The following is a 21,024-nucleotide window of genomic DNA, read 5'->3' on the forward strand; positions in this document are numbered from 1 at the left end:
ACAAATGTACTGTACGATGTGAATTATTCAAGCAAAATATACGCCACACTGTGATCGTTACCATCAGTTAACGTCGCAATGCAAAGGCGTGCGCTGTAAATTTTCGATCTAAATTGAACGTCCTTTTTCGAAACGTAAAACAGCGCAATATAATTTCGCGTCTTACGATATTGCACGATCATGATTTCATAACCACACGCGTGGTTTATTGCAATTTTACGTGATTATCCTTATCTTATTTTCAAACGTGCTTTTTTTATTAATGTAACGCATTATGTCTATGCACAATACGAATATGTGAAATGTTTTTTTTCTTTCAGTTATAACAAAAGTGTCACCTGCCACGTCATTACGTGGGCACAGAAGCCATCTCAGAGCGGATTTCTAGTCAGATAAAGCATTTACACAAAGCTGTAATAAAATGTGTGTTCAGGGGGTTTCTCATATAATGGTAATCACTATTACTTCACTGTTCAATCAATAGGCAACCAGCAAAGGCAACCCCAGGGTTTGTTCGGCATGCCTTCCTGCTGGCTGATAAGATTGTTTTTTTACCAAACCCGAATAAACTGTAGCAGTTATTTTTGGCCCGCTTTCCTGCTAAGTAAGATTGTTTTTGTTATCGCATATGCCACGAAACCACTCAACAAAGCAACACGGCGTTATACAAATAAAAACATTACTATTTAGTTTGTACATTTTGTATCACGTCTTTATTATTTTAGCTACCTCAGTTTTGCGAATGACAAAAATAATACATTTAAAGGAAACCTTCGAATATTAAAAGTGATTTTGTTATTGCTATTGTTATTAAGGCATGGCAAAATAAAACATTTTGTGCATCATTATTTCAAACGCTCATCCATCTATCATATATTTGTTAAACAACAACAAAACAGCAATATATTTACATATACATAATTAGAAATAACAACTTTCGTTACGTATAGGCTCTGTGTTGGTTTGCGCTACACAATTACACGTGCAAGCATGATTGTGGCCGAAATGTTAAATGATCTGGGCCCACCCAGCCCACGTGAGCACGCTATCACGCTGAAATCTTTTTTGCTTTTTAAATCCTTTATATTAAGTTCACTTGCTTGCTTGCTTGCGCGCTTACGACCGTGCAAATCTTTCGGTCGTTTTTTAACCCACTTCCCGTGATTCAATCGAGCTGACATTTTGCACACAGACTCGTTGTGCGTGACAATTTATTTTCGTGAAAAAAAATTCCTAAATTTTCCAATTTTTATGAAAAAATTTTTTCATATTTAATTTAAAATACCAATGTGATAAAAATGAAACTCTTACTCAAGAAAAACAGAAATTAATAATAAAATAAAACCGATGCCACGCATATAAAGGATTTATAGTGAAAAACTTTGTTTTACGGGTTAATTTTTTCTGGTAGAGGAGGGGGGCTGGTGGTGGCAGGTTTAGCGTTCTGGTAACAGGGTCAACTGCACGGGGCACATAGAGTGCTCAAACGTTCGGGAATTACACGGGCGAGCGAAGCACGTTTCCAATTATCCCCACTCAGCCCCCCCCCCACCCACCGCAATTAATGCGAGGAAGGCCTAATTAAGAAAAAGCGAATCGGTCCGAATTTGCTTTGAACGGCGATCGGAAACGCTTTCGCCCCTCTCAGCGTTAAATCGCGTTGCGCGCGTATTCAGCGACGGTGTCTGAGCAAAAAAAAAAAAAGGTCAATCAAGTGAAAGTGCCTTCATATTGATCCGTATTTATAAATTATGTAGCGGCATTGCTCGGCTCATCTCTGGCTGAAAAATGTCAAAGAGCGAAGCTTTTTAACGTTGAAGACGGAGTGGAGGTGAGTTCTCATCTTCGTTTTTTTTGTTATTCCTGCGAGCGGTCTGTTTTTACGACAGCGGTTTTTTTTTTAAAATCGACCTTTCCGGTTTTGCACGACTTAGCCTTGTTGTCAACTAAGAACGAGATCCCGTAGAGGTCTTCGTTACACGCTCGCGAAGGGTTTTCCCAGAGGCAACGAGGCAACGCACGGATTAATCGATTCAAGCGTGCGGTATTCTTACGCTCGAGACGCGCCCATCAACGTCGCCAATTTTCTATTTAAAGGCAAACGATCCGCGAACGTCAACAAACTGTGCGAACGAGACGGACGGATTGTAAACAATGCAAACGACATGGCACTAATGAGAGGAAGACAACAGGAAGTGATTCTCCAATGGCATCGCGACCACAAATTTGTGACGATTCATTTTGCTCTCCGGATGTGCCGCGTGTTGGTCGCGACGATGTCTGACGTTTCGCTCCACGCGCAGGGATCCTTCTTCAGGAGCTGCACACGCTTCCAGCATGTGGAGCGAAACGTCCATGCGTGTACGCATTCGTTTTAGTCCTCATTTTATTTTTGCTCTGTGGGTGAGAGAACTAGCGTCCAGATTTTCTGAGCCGGTCCTGGGCTGAGTTAGCCTGAAATGGGTACCCGGTGCGATGTGTAAACATCGCCGCTGGGGAGACAAAGGCGGCCGGACGTCGTGCTGGCCACCAACCCCTCGTGTGCCGTGCCGGCCGTCATAGGTGCTCGCTAACAGCACTTGCCCCAACAGTCTGTTAAGGCTATGCGGGGAGATCTTTGTCTTTGTGACGCCCATATCCAGAATGTATTAATGTGTCACTAATCACCGACGTTAGACGTGGCCAGGAATCGAACTCAGGTCGTTGGGTTCATAGATGTAACCATAACCCGAACTACTGCCTCTATCCTCCACCCCATAGTCCCACCTATTATGGGGAATATTTTTTAAAAGGGTAAAAAAAAATACATGCGGCAGATAACTGCCCTGCCTTTAAATCATAACATTCCTGCTTTTCATCTCGCCAACGAGTTCCAGACTCAAATACAGCACTGTACATCCTCAGGGTAGTGTTCTCAAATTACACTCAAGTTTTACGACTACCCGAATTACACACACACATGAATGCAGACACACACTCACACAAAGGTCCCCCATATAGCCTTCAGAAAAAAATGTTTGGACACGTGCTGTTAGTGAGCACCTATTAAGTCCAGCAAAGTGCACAGAGTGGGTGGTGTGGCCAAAACAACACAGGGCCCACTGCTTATTTTAAGGTTGAGTCAACCTAGGGCATTGACGGGACCGAGTCTGATGTCACTCGCCACTGATGTTATAGCCTATGGCCAGGAATCAAACTCGAGTCGCCGAATTTGTAGCGCAGTGTGCTACCGCTCCCCACACACGCACATCAACAGCAGCAGATGCCATTTGCTGCTAATTGACAGTGATGGCACCACACCTCTTGTGCCAGGCTAGGTGCACTCCGAGGCTACGTGAAATGTCGAAGGCTTGCTGCTGGCTGGAGGTCATGGGACAGACCCAGGTGTTATGGGTTAACTTAGATGATTGGCATTTGCGCTAACTGTGCCCAGTTGGCACACATCCATGCACAGGCACAACGACAAAGATGTACTGTTTAGTCTAACGTGTGTTTGTCAGGACATGTTCTGTTAACAAGCACCTATTACGCAAGACAGTGATGTATGAGCGGCATCATAACCTTTGTGTTCCTAGTGCATAGTGTTCTTACACTGCAACATTTTAGGCTGAGTAAATCTAGGGGATGAACAGGGAAAGAAACTGGGATTTTTTGAAAAACGGACGAACCATTATGCCTACCAATCTCAGCACAATACACGTACTAATCATCCGCCATGATCTATCGACTGCTGGATAAAGGTCTCGCTACGCTGTCGCCATCCCTCACCAAGCACGTGCACACGAGCTTATTTCGTCACTCCATCTCCACAGTGGACATCCTATGCGGTGCATTCCTCCTTTTGGCCGCCACTACTAAACATGTACGGCAATTTGTATGGCATTAACTACTCTAAAAGCTGTGTACGGCATATCGAAAAGAGGTTGTCTCTAGGCTCACAACAAAACGTGGACATTGCTCGTCTCTGTTATTGGTGGTCCTGATCCTATAGTAGAAAGTCTACATTCTTACGGAAGCGACCATTCTCTCCATAGGTCGGCCACTATTAATATCCCACAGAAAGCAGTGGAGCATAGCTGGCATGGTCCGTGGTGCAAAGGAACTAAAGTGGGACCCCCTGTCCAATGCCACCCCCCTTCTTCCTAGCCCCGGCATCTGGCCCTCCTTTGACTTGTACCCCCCAACCCCCCACCCCGCCGCAGCTCTGCAAGTCCTCTGCACTTGATAGCTGTACCACACCATTGGAACCTCATTTGCCAGTAAAAAATATGATTATTGGTTTTTTACCCTTCTATCTGGCAATAAAACTGACACCTTTTTTACAAGGAGTCATGTTTGCATAGACCACAATACCTGCAGCCATAATGCAAACAAAAAACATAACTCTGATAATATATGCACTGTCCTTGAAGTTGATTGGTCCACACCCGAGACAGCTTTCCTTAGAGCCTAGTCTCACATGGGTTGGACCAGATGAGGAAAGCTGTCTCGGGTGTGGACCAATCAACTTCAAGGACAGTGCATATATTATCAGAGTTATGTTTTTTGTTTGCATTATGGCTGCAGGTATAGTGGTCTATGCAAACATGACTCCTTGTAAAAAAGGTGTCAGTTTTGTTGCCAGATAGAAGGGTAAAAAAACAATTATCAGCTGTACCACAGTTTCACAGGGTGGTTGGCGCTCATGATATACTTACTACCCGAGAAAAATAAAAAAAAAGTCTGATCAACCCCCGAACCTTTATGAGAACTCTCAACCTCAAATATTCGTGAGTCAGGGCCCTCTGCCACAACGAACTGCTGTAATAAAATTAAAACGGCTCTGTGACTCGGAGAGACGGCGAGAGGAGTCACGCGGATTAGAGAACACGCGCAGGTTAGAGACGTCATTTAAATATTCTTAGGTTTTTTTTCGGTAAAGTCACGTAGGTAAAAAATTAAAATTAATAAAAGTAAAATAAAAATATAATTATATTATTATTTTTCTTTTATTAATTTAAATGTTTTACCTACGTGACTTTACCGAAAAAAATTTAAAATTAATAAAAGAAAAAGAAAAATATAATTATATTATTATTTTTCTTTTATTAATTTAAATGTTTTACCTACGTGACTTTACCGAAAAAACCTAAGAATATGAATCCTTGCAGTCACGAAAGCTTCAAATCTAGAATTATGTCCTTTAAACTCAGCGCTTCTTAACCTTTACAGCAAGCCTCGCACCCTTTGGTTCTATATCGTAAACAAAAATGTGCAATGTTAATAAATACATCGGGTTTGATGAAACAAAGTAAGTTGTGCTTAACGCGCCCCCTGCTTAATTTGAGTTGTCGACCTTCTGAAAAAAAAATCTGCCCATGTCTCACACCCCCAGAAAGGGCATTTCGCACCCGCAGGGCGTGCGTGCACTCCACATCAAAGAGAGCCACTGCCTTAAACTGTTCAGGAAAGTAAGTGGGCTTGGGCAGGACGCGTGGCTACAAGGAGTGATGGCCGCTGGGCAAAGAAGAGCAACGGAATTGAAGCTAAAGGAACGGGGGGGGGGGGCAATGTCGATGAGAGACATCCACCACGGAGAGAAAGAGAGAGTGCGCGCAGTGAAATCATCTCGTCGTGTGCAGGTGCCGGGTAGATGATTGCACCGTGGGATCTTGAGGTGTGGGTCGTGTGGCGACGGCGTTGGGAGGTCTTTCATCGAGCAGAGGATTTGATCATTACTTATGATGGTGATGATGAACGCATTGCATCTGTACAGGGGTGCGCTCTAAATTTCGATTTAAAGCTTTCGTGACTGCAGGGATTCATCTTCTTGGTTCTTTCGGTAAAGTCACGTAGAAGGGAAGTAATAAAATAATAAAAAAACATAACAAAATAATATAATTCTCACGACGTTTCGACCACAACGCAAGCAGCCGTCCTCAGGTGAAGAAACAGAGCTGTTGGAAAGACAGCATCCTAACAGCTCTGTTTATCTTCTTGGTTCTTTCGGTAAAGTCACGTAGAAGGGAAGTAATAAAATAATAAAAATAAAACATAATAAAACAATTCTCACGACGTTTCGGCCACAACGCAAGCAGCCGTCCTCAGGTGAAAACCAGGTCCGTCGAGGCGACAGAGTCTGAAGTTTATTCACTTGAGGACGGCTGCTTGCGTTGTGGCCGAAACGTCGTGAGAATTATATTATTTTGTTATGTTTTTTTCTTATTTTATTACTTCCCTTCTACGTGACTTTACCGAAAGAACCAAGAAGAAGGGGTGCGCTCTCTCAAGCTTGGCGGGACCTCAGGCGTGCTATTTAAACGTGAGAGCCCATTCCTGGTGGTTGTCACGAGGGGGAGCCAGCAAGCCACGTCGGAGCTCTGGTGGGGAAACTCCAGGGGAGCGCATTCAGAACGTCCGCAGCCAATGCGTGCACTGATTGAATTGTTTCGTGATGAGATGTGGCTGCGCTATCGAGCTGTGAATGCGTGTTCATGCACGCAGCAATGAATGAATGAATGGGTGAATGCGGTGGGGGGGGGGGGGGGGTGATCTGCCTGTGTCATCTGTATGAATAACTCTGCATTCTAAAACCGTGTCAATGACCCGACATCATCTAGTGAGTCCACGTATCAGAATCCCGACGGTAACCCCACACTGCCTATATATATCCCAACGCCAGAGTAATTTTACAACAACAGCAACAACAACAACAGTTAACTCCAGAGATAGAGATAAACAGTGATTACATTGACTCACCTGATGTCTAGCAGCAGGCGACAGCCCCGCTGAGATACAATATCTCTCTGCAAAAAAAAGAGGTTAGAGCCCCTTAGCCTGGGCTTCACCATCCCCGAGTAACAGATTCATCACATCAAGTCAAATCGCTCGGCTAAGTAAACGTGGATGAAAATCGATGCACAGCGCATGGAGCCAGATGAAATCGACAAGAGGATCCCCCCCCCCCCACCGTTTGTAAATCAATTTAAACTATCGCGCTATAATTCCGTGAGCAGATGTGTCAATTTCGGTATTAGGGTTAATTAGTATTGGGGGGATGCGGGGAGGCTCAGATTAATTGGCTGTGAGCGATGTTTGTCTTCGCGCTGACTTGAGTGCACTAAATTAACAATGCCGCGGAGTTTCCACTCCAATGGAAACTTGACGAAGACTTTCACGGATGTGCTCAGAACTGGTCCGGACGAAATGTGCAAAGCATAAGCCTATTAAATGTTGTGTTGCGCGTGATGACGTTTGGCTTCTCCAGCATAAATACAAATTAACTTTTCTTTTGGCCGGAAGAATTTGCTCCTGTAAATATGTAATCTTTATTTGACGCTTTCGTGACTGCATGAATGCATACTCTTTGGTTCTTTCGGTAAAGTCACGTAGGTATAAAATAAAATAAATCACGACGTCATGCTTTCCCACCTGATGACGGACGCTTGTGTTGCGCCCGAAACGTCGTGATTAATTTTATTTTATACCTACGTGACTTTACCGAAAGAACCAAAGAGTATCAATATGTAATGTCAAGAGGTGGTGGAGCGGTGGGCGGCACGGTGGTTAGAAAACTTGTGTCATGAACCCGGCCACCTGAGTTTAGATTTGCAGCCACAGAAAACCCGTGGTTAGACAGGAGAGCATACTCGCACTGTTTAGCTCTTCTCTAAAGACTCATCTCTTTCGCCTGGCCTACACTTGCCATGTATGACCTACTGGACTCTGGACTTTGTAGTATGTATATGCCCTAACTTCGTGCATGGCGCATTGAGATCCCTGGGTAAATTGCGTCTTATAAATGTAAATTATTATGTTGTATTCTCGAGTGATATCTGAACCGGTCCTGAGCCCCCTTTCACCAACCTGCACTGACCAGCGTGGTGAAGTATGGTCAAACAACCCCCGATAACTGACACGGTGTGGGGAGGCCTTCATCCAGTAGTGGATTGCCAAAAGTTCTGTACATTTTATTTTATTAACGCATCTTCCCACCATCATCATCATCAGCCATGGTCAGGCACTGCTGGATGAAAACCTTCTCAAGTTGCTACTGAATCCGTGGTGTAACAATTTACCCAGCATCTGGACACAAGCTGATTGCATTTCTCCGTCTATTCGGCGGACATTCTTTCCATGTTCAACTCTTCGGCTGCCACTTCATCGTCTTGTTTTACCATCGGCCATCGTCCTGGCCAAGTCCACGCTACTCTTCTCACCCGTCTTAATGATGTTTATAACCGGCATATGTTCTCGAATCCACGCGTTCCTCTTTACGTCTGTCAATGCCATCCCATGCTTCTTTGTACACCTTTCAGTTGTTATTTTACACACATATGTGCGTACAACTCAACTGAACCTTCCAAATTGTGCTTCCCATCAACCACAAAGGTTGCACAACAGAGCTGTTTTCTGCATGTCGGGGAAATTCCAAACGGCAGCCAAAAACAACTTGAGACGAGAGGCCTCTCGGGCAATGGACATCGGTACAAACACCAAGTAGGGTACGGTGGCGATGTGGTTGCGCAACCATCTGTGAACGGACGAGGACCACCACCAAACTCACTACGTGTGAGAACCATTTTCGCCCCGGGGAACTCCTGCCAGTTGCTGTCTGTCTGTCCCACCAGGGGCTTGCGCAGTGAACGGTAAAAGCCGGTACAGCGTGTGAGGCAGTATCGCCAGAAGGAAGGAATACAATGTGAATGTGAACATTCTGGGCGGTTATGCCATGCTGTGGCAGATGAAAGAACGCGATGGACGGATAGGTGGACGAATAGATATATTCTTGAAGGCATGGACCGGTGAATGCGTGGATTTTAAACATAATCTACTTCTTACTCTTAGTTCTTTCGGTGAAGTCACGTAGGTAAAAAATGAAATTAAAATTAATAAAAAATAAAAGCAATAAAATCACGACGTTTCGGAGGCAACACAAACTTCCGTCTTCAGGTGAAACTGTCACAGCAAAAAATCTGTATCAAGTGGAGAGAAATCCCAAGAGGTACGACCTTATATACTGGTTAAGGGGGGAGGAGCCAGGAAGGGCCGCGGGAGAGGAGGAGTTGTGAGATGGTCAGTACTGCTGCTGGAACTGAGCCTATGTAATGTAGATGGCATATATAGATAAGCCAGCTAGGATTAAGCCGCCTTTTGTTATGCTGCTGGGTGGATAAATTAATAAAATACGATTAAGCCGCCTTTTTCTTATTTGTGCACGGCGGATGTAGATGCAGAGCATCAACGACGATTTCACTTTCCAGGTGGTCAAGCCGGAGAAGCGCGTCAAGACAAGCAGTAGAGTGTCTATCGTTGCGATGTCTGCTTCGTATTTGTGGATCGGGCATTGCGTCGATATATGTTGTACGGTCTGTTCTGGATGACCACAGTCGCACACTGGAGAGTTTTAAATTTCCATTTGTGCAGCAGGTATCCGCATTTGCCATGGTTTGTGCCGATGCGATTTAGGGCGGACCGTGAACTTCGTGGAAGATCAAATCCTGGGATCTGCGTTGGGTCTTTCACAAGGTAATGAATGGATGTATTGGTAGGTGGGTCAATTAATGTGTGGGTGGATGGGTAGATGGATTGCTAATGAATGTATAAGTGCATTGGCAATCCAATTGATATATTGCTGAATAGGCAACAACTGGACATTGCTCTATGTATTGACATCATTACGTGCAGCACTGTCATGTGGTTCTTTAAAAAATGCTTTCACAATGAATTAAGTTGACCTTTCGCACTGACCTCAAAGCCATAAATGCCACACAGGTCAAATGCAGAGCTACTCTTCTTCTCCACGCATGTCTACAGATGTACCTTGGAGCGCAGGCCAAAATTTCATTTCCGGAGCTGTATTAGATATTAAATATCTGTAAAGGGGGTTACTCCTAAAAAATACAGCTACGTGTAGGTTTTCAAAAACGCACGAAGAGTGAGAGAGAACCAGAAAGTCGGCATGCTCCCAGCAAAACGCCAGGGGCCCATGGACTTTAACCAACGTATGCCAATTCTCCCAATAGTTATTTAGCCTGCGCTCCTTCTCTCTCTGCTCAGACTTTCCAGTGTGGCCACAACCACCGTGGCCAGTCTGTTGCGTGCAGGTGTCACGTCAGAAACAGACAACCCACATATTCTCAGGTTTTTTACAGCTGACGGGCTGTGACGGTTCCACCTGAAGGCGGAAGCTTGTGTTGCCTCCGAAACGTCGTGATTTTTATTTTATTTTACTTTTATTAAATTTAATTTTTTTACCTACGTGACTTTACCGAAAAAACCTAAGAATATGAATCCTTGCAGTCACGAAAGCTTCAAATCTAGACAACCCACACTCACGGCAGTAAGTCGATGTGCCCCGTGTTTGCGTCGCGATTACATTTCCCCGGGCGCGCGCTAGTTGCGCTGTGTACGGAACACAAAAACTCGCACCGCGTCGCGTGCGCGTTCGGTGCCCTGGCGCAAGACGAACGAATGGGCCCCCCCACCACCCCGTAAAATATCAGCCGTAACCTCACACGGCGATAATGCGCCCGCAGATGCGTGCGAACCCGAGCGTGCGTGTAATTCGCCGGCGGTGAATTACGTCGCCGGGGTTGCACAACAGCCAGAAACCCTCCGCGGATTTCCGCTCCGACGTTGGTGAACGTTGATGAATGTGAGGTTTGAGCAGCGATCGGTCATACGCTCAGCTGCTGTGAGCCGCGAGACCCTGGGACAGCACATGCGTGTCGCCTCCAATTTCTCGGTGCATTGCTTCGTGCATCATCATCATCATCAGCAGCATCGTTTGCGGATGTCCTTTTTTGTTTGTCGTATGCTAATGATACTAATACGTTATGTATCTACTCACGAAAGCCTCGCTGAGTTTCAAGACAATGTTACAAATAAGTCGTCTTACTCGCGAATGGTTTGCATATTCCTCGGTTCCCGGAGATAGCCCACGCATATGAAGGGGTTATGGCTCAACAGTGCAGACAATTAGGTCAGCAAACACATTTCTCTCTGCTATGAAGAAGGACCATTGTCTGAAAAGTCGCCTATGACATGTTTCTTTTTCAGACTGTGTTATTGACTGATGTGTTGAGTCTTTAGTTATTTGTGATTTTCTACCACCGCCATTGCAGTATCACAAAACATTTTCAGTTTGGATGAGGCCGTTGATTGTCATTTGCCAATATTTATATGTATTTATTTAACGGCATAATCGAAGCACATATTTTCACTGTATGCAGTTGTATGATTACAACGTGGAATAAATGTAATCTTTGTATGTATGTGTAATGTAATATTTTGTGTTTTTTTTTACTCAACATATTTTCAAACTCTAAGCTTTGGCGTAAAGATGTCAAAACTGTCAGCCTCATTTATTATCAAAGGATCCAAAGTTTTAAACGCCAGAAAAAAAAGTATCAAATTCATCTCGGATGCCATGGGATTTTTTTGCCAAAAGTCAAGACTGTAAAACCATCAGTGCGACGAGGATCAATGTAAAATGGCCAACAGTAATTTCGACTACAATGTGTTTGTGTATAAAAAACATTTTTTTACGTTTATCTCCATTGACCGTTTTTTCGGTGATTCCCCTGCGGGGAATTCACCCATTCCATTTTATCTTGGAGCATCCCCACGCGGAAACAGCAAACCTGGCCTTTTTTTTTATTCTTCACATATGGTAAGCATTTCACGGGAGGTTTAGCGGTTAGTAGGTGGGTGGGTGGTGGTGGATATTGTGATCCTGGAAGTGTTCATGGGGGACTATTTCTCTGGGAGAATGGGTGTGAGCTTGGGCGGATAGGGCCTTGTGTGCAACATGTGCGTTAGTGCAAAAGGAACTGAGCCTAATCCACAGTGAAAATTTGTTGAACTGCGTAATATCTCTGTAAATCCTTCCACAGCACCAGGTTCTCATTTTTTTTCCACCGACCTGTAGAGTGGGTGCAGCTGTTCTCCAGATGTTTGAAAAATTCTTCCGGAATCTAGACAGAACTGAACTATCTGTGCTTTAATAACGCACATACACACACGAACACATTTGTCTTGCTTGCTGCTAAACTCGCGATTGTTGTTTTCACCAGACCAAGTACGTGCGTGCGTGTTTTGTTTTTTAAATACAAACAAGTTACATTTTTGACGCGAATATGTCTCACTTGGTGTCACAAACGGTCCGCAAACCCATTCAGATGTTACAAATAAATAGCGAAGCACATCTTCGATGACATGCCACGATCCCGTGATGTTTTATTACATATTACAAATTTAAAAGCTGTAAAGTATTCTGTGTGTGTGTGAGTTCGTAGGGGGGGGGGAGGTTCTCAGATTACATTAATATTTTTTCACAGTCTATCGCAAAATAGAATGTTAATTAAATTACGCTCCTCGCAATATTTCATACATTTAAGCGAACCTGAAATTCACAAGTCTCGCTCAAATACCAACGGCGTGTAAAAGTGTCGACTTCCCCTCTTGGGTAAAACGATCGGCCGGATTCACCGTGCCTAATCAGGACTCTCTTTGTGTCTGTCTCAGCTTGCCACGCAAACAGGGCCACCCAACCACCCCCCACCCCCCGAGTTTTTTTTTCTTTTTCCCGAAGCATCATTTTCAATAAATATATACGCGACGGTGCCGCGCGCGCCCCCGCTCATTTATTTGCTTGTGTGTTTTTTACACGACGGTCATTTTAGTGCCCCGGGTGTGTGAGTACATCGGCAAAAAATCTGGAGCGGCACACCATGTGTCTTGACCCCCCTCCACCCTCCTATAGCCAACTCATCCGGCCCTCAGCAGGTGGGAGCATGTGGAGGCAGACGGAGCCACTGATTTATAACTTCCTTCAGAGAAGAATCTCCTCTGGCCCAGCCGCTCCCATCCCTTCCCTTCTCCCCCCCCCATCCCATCTTCTCTTACCCCCCCCACCACCACTCTCCCTCTGGTCACCCCTGCTCCCCACTGCCTTCTCTCCCTGCAAATCTCCCCCCCCTCCCCCCACCAGTTCCACTTCCAAAGAAACCACCAGATTACCCCCCACTGCCCTCCGCCAATCACGTGACAGGTGACGGCTGCCTCAAAGGGAGGAAACAGCAGCTATCCCACAACCCTCTGGGGCCAAACATTTGCAAAGCTGCTTCATTTAAATGTTTAAAAACAGTAAATTATGCCCCTTTCTGATCCCCCCCCCCCCTCCTCGCCCCCACTCCACCCAAGCATTACCGCTCAAATCTCACGTTAAGCGCTTGAATGGAAAACAAATTGAATGCAAGAGTATGCTCCAAAATATCACGTGATATTTGCTATTGTGTGTGTTTAACATTGGTCTGAACTTTTAAGCGTTTTTAAATATGCCAAGTACCGTTTGGCCATGGGTGACCCTTCTTGAAGCGATTCAACGAAAAAAAAATACTTTACCCATCTGAAGGAATGAAAAGTAATCCCATATAAATCTCACCCATTTTTAAATAACACGCGAGCCCTCGTGAGACGTATAAACGCAAGAAAAATAAAAACATTTTGAAAGCGTTAGACATAAATATTATTTGTTTTTTTAAAAAAACGTAATATCAATAGTGGAAAAAACGGCAGAAACCAAGAGTAAAATAAGCAATAAAAATGAGGAGCAACTGACAAAGTGGAGGAAAGGGTGGATTTCGAAGCCAAGTACATTTTTGTACATAAAAAAACGGATAAGGTCACAAACGTGTAAATCCACTGGCTTTAATTGGGATTAGGTGGCGTTTGACGTGGACTGATCGTGCCATTCGGGGTGACGTGATGAGGTGAAACTCTTTTAGTCAGCAGAGCAACACGGCATACCAGGAACCCGTCCAGGAGGTAAACCTAAAACTATAAAAACTAAACAACGAAACTATTTTTTATTTTATTACGTGAAGCCCACTGAGCTACATAACTCTTTTTCGCAAGTGACCTGGCCACAAACAATAGCTCAACGAAGTGGCTTATCATGTGGAAATGTATAGCAGCCAAATATGGAGGGGGAAACCCGGAGGACCTGAATAAAAATCCACGCGACCACAGGGAGAGAGACATGCAAACTCCAAATATACAGGCGTCAGAGTCGGGATCGAACCCATGACTGCATGTACACCAGGCGAGGTCGTTAACATCTCGCCACCGTGTGCCCTTGACACAACGAAACCAATCCCGAACAGACCTACATCCCCTACCCAACAGCTTCACGCCCAGGGGCATGCTTCGCTGTACCCCAGTTACTCTGTGTCACAGTAAAATACATTGTTTTCAGCCCTTGCCAATCCACTGTTGGATGGAAGCCTCTGTTGGAAATAGGACTTATTTGACCATACTGCACCAAGCCGGACAGTTCAAGTTGGTGAGGCGGGTGCTCAGGACCGGTTGAGGGACGACTTACCGCTGATGATGCCACCCGTGACCAGGATTCGATGCACGCCGCAGAGCGGAGTGCGCTAACCACTGCACCACCGCTCCACCCCCAATGCAACACTCTGGCACATGGAAAAGCGACACTCGTTCATTTAAATATCATAAAAATTGCCAACAACTGTATTTAGCAGGAAATAATCCATTGCAATATCAATATTCTTTTTAGAAAGATTACTATGCTCTCATACAATTTGAGTGCGGAACAGTGGTGCAGTGGTTAGTGCATTTTTTTTCTACGAACCAGGCAACTTGCGTTTAATTCCAAGTCACAACTAACATCAGTGACGAGTGATTTCTGACCTGATCCTCGGCCCAGTCTTCACAATCCCACACTGACCAGCTTGGTGAAGTATGCTCAAACAACACCATGATTTGACATTGCATGGGTAGGCCTTTACCCACCAGTTGATTGACATGGAGCTGAGCAATGTACAATTGACTTTGTTTTTTTTGGAACGTAAAATCAACTAAGCACCGCTAATACGCTTTTGGCATGGTACATAGAATGAATCGATATTAAATTGAGCAATTGACTTGCAAATTGGCACAAAACCGTGTTGTTATTATTTAAATATTATTGCGCATTCATATTACATTTCCACACATGTACGATAGAAATGAGGTCCCACCCCCCCATCCCCTCCAACAAGACAAATGAAATGCGATTGAGAAAGAGGAGAGGAAGCCAAGCCGCGAGCGCCCAACGTTGAGAAACTATAAAAGACGACGCCGTGGACTCTGAGCCGACGGGGCCGGAGATAGCGCAGACACAGAGCTGTCTGGAACTCGGGAGATGGGAAATGAAAGCTTCCTCTGCTCCTCTGGGAGATCAGTGCCGTCAGGATTTCATGGCGTTGAGAGCGCTCCCGCTCGCCAACCCGCTCATCGTCCCCTCTCTCTCTCTCAGCTCGCTCGTCCGCTCCCTGGCCCGCTGCCTCCCTCGCCGGCTCACCGGACGGCAGACCCCACCGTGGTTTGCTGGTAATGGTCACTTACTGGATCTCCGGCTCATTTGGCTGCCTCACGCGGTGAGCTCACCCGCTGGGACAGTGGCCCAATGGCTGGCTTGCTAACTCAATGGATGGCTCAATGGATGGCTCAATGGATGGCTCAATGGATGGCTGGCTAAATAATTGGTTTGCTTGCTGACTCAATAACTGTCTAAATCAGTGGCTTGTTGTCTGCTCACTGACTTGCTGGTTGACCTATTGGTTTGTTTATATCTCGTGCATTGGTTCACTGGCTCGCTGGCTTGCTCACCATCTCTGGCTCATTTGATTGCTCACTGGCTCACTCAAACACTTGCTTATACGCCTGTTGGCTGCCTCACTTTATCACACTTTCGCTGGCTTTTGCTGGCTGTCTTCCTTGCTGCACTGCTCAGAGGATGCCAGTTTGACCGCCTCAGCGTGCTCATATTTTTTTGTTTTAAGACCGTGCCAAATTTTTGAATAGTAGCATCGTTTTTTTTATACGGCAGGCAGGGCTTAGAAAGATTGACACAGACGGCTGCATAGTTGGTGGTCAGTGTGGATGCCACTGAGCCAATTTGCACAGTTACAATAATAGTTGATGTGTTTACCCAGAAAAGCTTCTCTACGCCTCTCCGTATCGGGCTGGCAGAGTACTCAATTCACAGCTGGAAGGATGATAGTTTGAGTCCCGGTCAGGGGTCGACCGGCCCCCATCACCTCCTCAGGCATTGATCAAATAAGTCCCACTTTGTGGGAGGTGGCCGGGTGGATCAGAGGTCAGAGCACAGAGCCGGCACCGCTGAGATCCTGGGTAAAAATCCAGGGAGTTGTCCACGAATTAACCCAGTTCTCAAGTGTGCAGTGAGCCGATGGTCCCAGCACAGTAGCCGATTGCTGCACGCGAAAACACCAACGCATGAACATTGCTTCCGTGCGTAACTTAGTTAAATTCCAGCTCTGAGCATTGAAGTGTCGGCTTGACTGTGATGCGACGAACATTACTTTCTCAGGAAGAGTGGGTGGGAACGTGTTACTCCCTACTGTGTTGGGTCAGAGGTCACTTGAAGAGCTCTAAGAAGTAGTTCTGTAATACAGTACCTGCTTCCGTGGGCCTTACTCAAATACTAAGGCACGTAAATTGATCTCTTCGCAAGCAATTTAAATAGATTCTTCATCTAGTGACAATCCGCCTTTAGCACAATCTCGATTAAGTTTGGTAAAAAAAAAATCACCTTTTTATTTAAATGGTTGTCATGTGGGGAGTTTTGGCACTCGCCACGAAATGGAAATGTGGAATTTCCATCCCTGGGCTCAGGATCACCGATACGTAGTAAAGCACTGAGAGGAGAGACGCTTTCATTTATAACTTAACGAAAACGTATCTTTTTTTTTTACCAGGTAAGGCCTACTGAGCTGTATAGCTCTTTTCCAGAAACGACCTGGCCAGAAATTATAGCCCAACGAAGTGGCTCATGATGTGGAAATTTATAGCAGCCAAATACCCGAAGCGCACATTGATTATAAATGTGGAGGGAAAAACCGGAGAACCTGAAGAAAAAATCCAAGCGACCACGGGTATAGAGACTATATACAGCAGCAGGCGTCAGGGTCGGGATCGAACCCACGACCTCCTGTATATCAAGCGAGGGAATTAACATCTCCGAGCCACCGTGGTGATGATAAGAGAGAGAGACGCAAACTCCACATATACAGCAGCAGGCGTCAGGGTCGGAATCGAATCCACGAACCTCCTGCACACCAGGCGAGGGAGTTAACATCTCCTTGCCCCGTGATGATGAGAAAGGAGAGAGAGAAAGACACCGCAAACTCCAAATACACAGCAGCAGGCGTCAGGGTCGAGATCGAACCCACGAACCTCCTGCACACCAGGCGAGAGAGTTAACATCTCCTTGCCACCGTGATGATGAGAGAGAGAGAGAAAGACACCGCAAACTCCAAATACACAGCAGCAGGCGTCAGGGTCTAGATCGAACCCACGAACCTTCTGCACACCGGGCGAGGGAGTTAACATCTCGCCACCGTTTAAAGCTTTCGTGACTGCAGGGATTCATCTTCTTGGTTCTTTCGGTAAAGTCACGTAGAATTGAAATAATAAAATAATAAAAATAAAACATAACAAAATAATTCTCACGACGTTTCGGCCACAACGCAAGTAGCCGTCCTCAGGTGGAGAACAGGTCTGTCGAGGAGACAAAGTCTGAATTCAGACTGTCTCCTCGACAGACCCATTCAGACTCTGTCTCCTCGACAGACCTGTTCTCCACCTGAGGACGGCTACTTGCGTTGTGGCCGAAACGTCGTGAGAATTATTTTATTACGTTTTATTTTTATTATTTTATTATTTCCATTCTACGTGACTTGACCGAAAGAACCAAGAAGATGATCTCGCCACCGCTCCAGTGTAACGAGGCCGGAGGCGCCACGCGTCTGCTCGCACGCTCATTCCGCCCGTCACGCTCGCGGGCAGCGCGTGCTGCTGGGACTCAGGTGCGTGCCGAGGGACTTGCAGAGGATGGCTGGAGGTTTTTCTTTTTGTGTGTCTCGTGATGCTAAAGCGATCGCACGGCTGCCGTCCGTGCGATACATCCGTCCGCCAGAGCCAGCGAGGCAGCTCTGGGAATCTAGGCGAGGAGCTGCCAAATAAAAGACTGCGAGATAAATGGAGGGGAAGCCTTCCAAGCCTTTCAGCACCATTGTCCGGAGTTGGTGATGCACAAGCTCCAGGTGTCGAGGTGATTCAAAGACAGCCCTCCTCCTCCTTCCTCCTCCTTCTGCTCACAGCGCCCATCGCCAGGAGTAGCCTCGCGTTTGTTGTCAGCGTCACCCAGAAGGCGCCAGATATTCGTAAGAACTCGCACGCTGATCTTTAAAGGTGCATTTGAAAAATGTTGATACTCCTACTGATGCTCCTGTTGTTGTGGAGTGACTCATGCAGCCAGTTTATTTATGGCTACATGGTTTTGGTGGTACATGTTGTTTATGTCGTTTATTGTGAAATTTCAGTCACAGTTCCTATGATCACTGTTACATTGCTTTTATGGCTTTATTTTGGTGATTTCGAAAAGTTTTTTGGTTTGGCCATGTTTGTTTGTTGTAGTGCGGAGTAAGAATGATGGCTTTAATCTAAGTTGTCTTGTGGTTCTTGTTGTTGTTGTTTGACTTGCATCCCACTGGGATTTTTGCACAGAGCGTTGGTGTACGGTGCTTTTTCTGGAAGACTTTGCAGTTTTTTCCTGGATTTTTCTGTTTGCGCGTAGTCACTTTAATATGTTTTCTTGTTCATGTTTTTGTTTTGTGTTTGTTGCGGTTGCACCCGATTCAAGAGCCGAATGGCTCACAGGGCTATACCTAATAAATGAAACTGAAACTAAAGCTAAGCAGCATTGATCGTTGACAGCGATGGGTGACTACCAGGTTGCCATAGGCAGCAACCGTGCCACGCCGCGCGGTTGACCAGCAGAGGGCAGTGCAGAAACAATTTCAATTCCACATTCAATATTGCACCCACCGTCAACAAGCTCACGGACCGGCCCTGTGAAGTATGGTCAAATGGCCTTCACATCTCGCACGGTGTTTGGGAGGCCGTCACGCAGCAGGGCGAGAATGGGGTCGCGACCGGTAAGTTGAATAAGCATGCACGTCTTCTTGGTTCTTTCGGTAAAGTCACGTAGAAGGGAAGTAATAAAATAATAAAAATAAAACATAATAAAATAATATAATAAAATAATAATATAATAATATAATAACAATATTATAATATAATATATAATGTATTATGTTTTCTTTCTATTATTTTATTACTTCCCTTCTACGTGACTTTACCGAAAGAACCAAGAAGATGAATCCCTGCAGTCACGAAAGCTTTAAATCGAAATTTAAGCATGCATGTCGCCATGCCTCTCACGTAACGCGAGGTTGCTGAGTGGCGGCGTGAGGCTTGGGGTGTGAGGATGGGTGGGTGAGCATCGCACGGCTGAACACGCGAGTCGAGTCCATTAGTCTAACTCAGGGATCGACAAGCAAATTCACAAGAAGGGACACTTTTTTTTTCGAATTCGGTATAACAAAACAACTCAACTCAACGTGTCAAAATTTCACTGTATGGTGAATACGATAGGGCTGAACGATTAATCGATTTCAAATAGAAATCGCAATTAGATATTTTCCCCAAATCTTGACTTAAAGCTTTCGTGACTGCAGGAACCTATCTACGTGACTTTTACCGAAAACCCCAAAGAATATTTCCCCAAATCGTTCAGCGCTAGAATACGAGACAGCGGTGATCCTTGATAATAATAAGTAATTTTTTATTTTTTATTTAACACACTTTAATGAAATGTACTAGTAGTAGCAGAACTCCACGACTCCAGGAAGTGGCTAAATAATGTCACGAAGCAGTCATAGCAGAGTCACCACCGCATGCTGCACCGGAGCTGAAGATCTGTTGACCCCCCGTGCTAACTACTTGACCAAGTAGATACACGCATCACGTTTGCTTAGCGATGATGGCGATGATGCTGCCAATGATCATTATTAACGGGTGACCGCATAAAGTGGCGCAGCTATTGGGTGTGCAGGCAGTGTAGCTGCGCCGTGGGGCCCAGGGGATTGAGTGGCCCAGGTGCTGGGCCACGAGCACGTTGGGGGATGGGTGGGAGGGTGGGAGGTGGACAGGGGGTAGGGGGTGGACAGGGGGGTTGGAGAGGTGGACAGGGGGGTGGGAGGGTGCACAGGGGGGTGGTGGAGGGTGGGGGGTGGACAGGGGGGTGGGAGGGTGGGAGGTGGACAGGGGGGTTGGGAAGGTGGACAGGGGGGTGGGAGGGTGCACAGGGGGGTGGTGGAGGGTGGGGGGTGGACAGGGGGGTGGGAGGGTGGGAGGTGGACAGGGGGGTTGGGGAGGTGGACAGGGGGGTGGGAGGGTGCACAGGGGGGTGGTGGAGGGTGGGGGGTGGACAGGGGGGTGGGAGGGTGGGAGGTGGACAGGGGGGTTGGGGAGGTGGACAGAGGGGTGGGAGGGTGGGAGGTGGACAGGGGGGTTGGGGAGGTGGACAGGGGGGTGGGAGGGTGGGAGGTGGACAGGGGGTGGGAGAGGTGGACAGGAGGGTGGGGTGGGGGAGGTGGACAGGGGGGTTGGGGAGGTAGACATGGGGGTGGGAGGGTGCACAGGGGGGTGGTGGAGAGTGGGAGGTGGACAGGGGGGTGGGGGGGTGGACAGGGGGGTGGTGTGGGGGAGGTGGACATGGGGGTGGGAGGGTGGACAGGGGGGTGGTGCAGGGTGGGAGGTGGACAGGGGGTGGGCGGGGGGTGCCCATTTCGTTCCTCACACACAGGGCCCACGCCAGGCACGCCACGCCGCTGATGTGGTGACAACTTTTTTGTTATGGAAGCCCCTTTTAGAAGAGACAGCTCCCCCCCCCTCCCAAACGTGTATTTCCATGGCTTCCTAAAATATAAAACATATATAACTAAAAAATATATACGCAAGTGTATACATTAAAAAAAATGATATTTTATATATCTAAATATATATGTAACAATATATTGAGATGTTGTTTTGCCTGGATGCTTGCGTACACGCCACCATTGTGAGAAGTGGGAGTTTATCTTCTTGGTTCTTTCGGTAAAATCACGT

The sequence above is a fragment of the Lethenteron reissneri genome, chromosome 9 (genome assembly GCF_015708825.2).
Source record: "Lethenteron reissneri isolate LAM-NWPU_2019-01 chromosome 9, ASM1570882v1, whole genome shotgun sequence".
Classification (NCBI taxonomy): Eukaryota; Metazoa; Chordata; class Hyperoartia; order Petromyzontiformes; family Petromyzontidae; genus Lethenteron; species Lethenteron reissneri.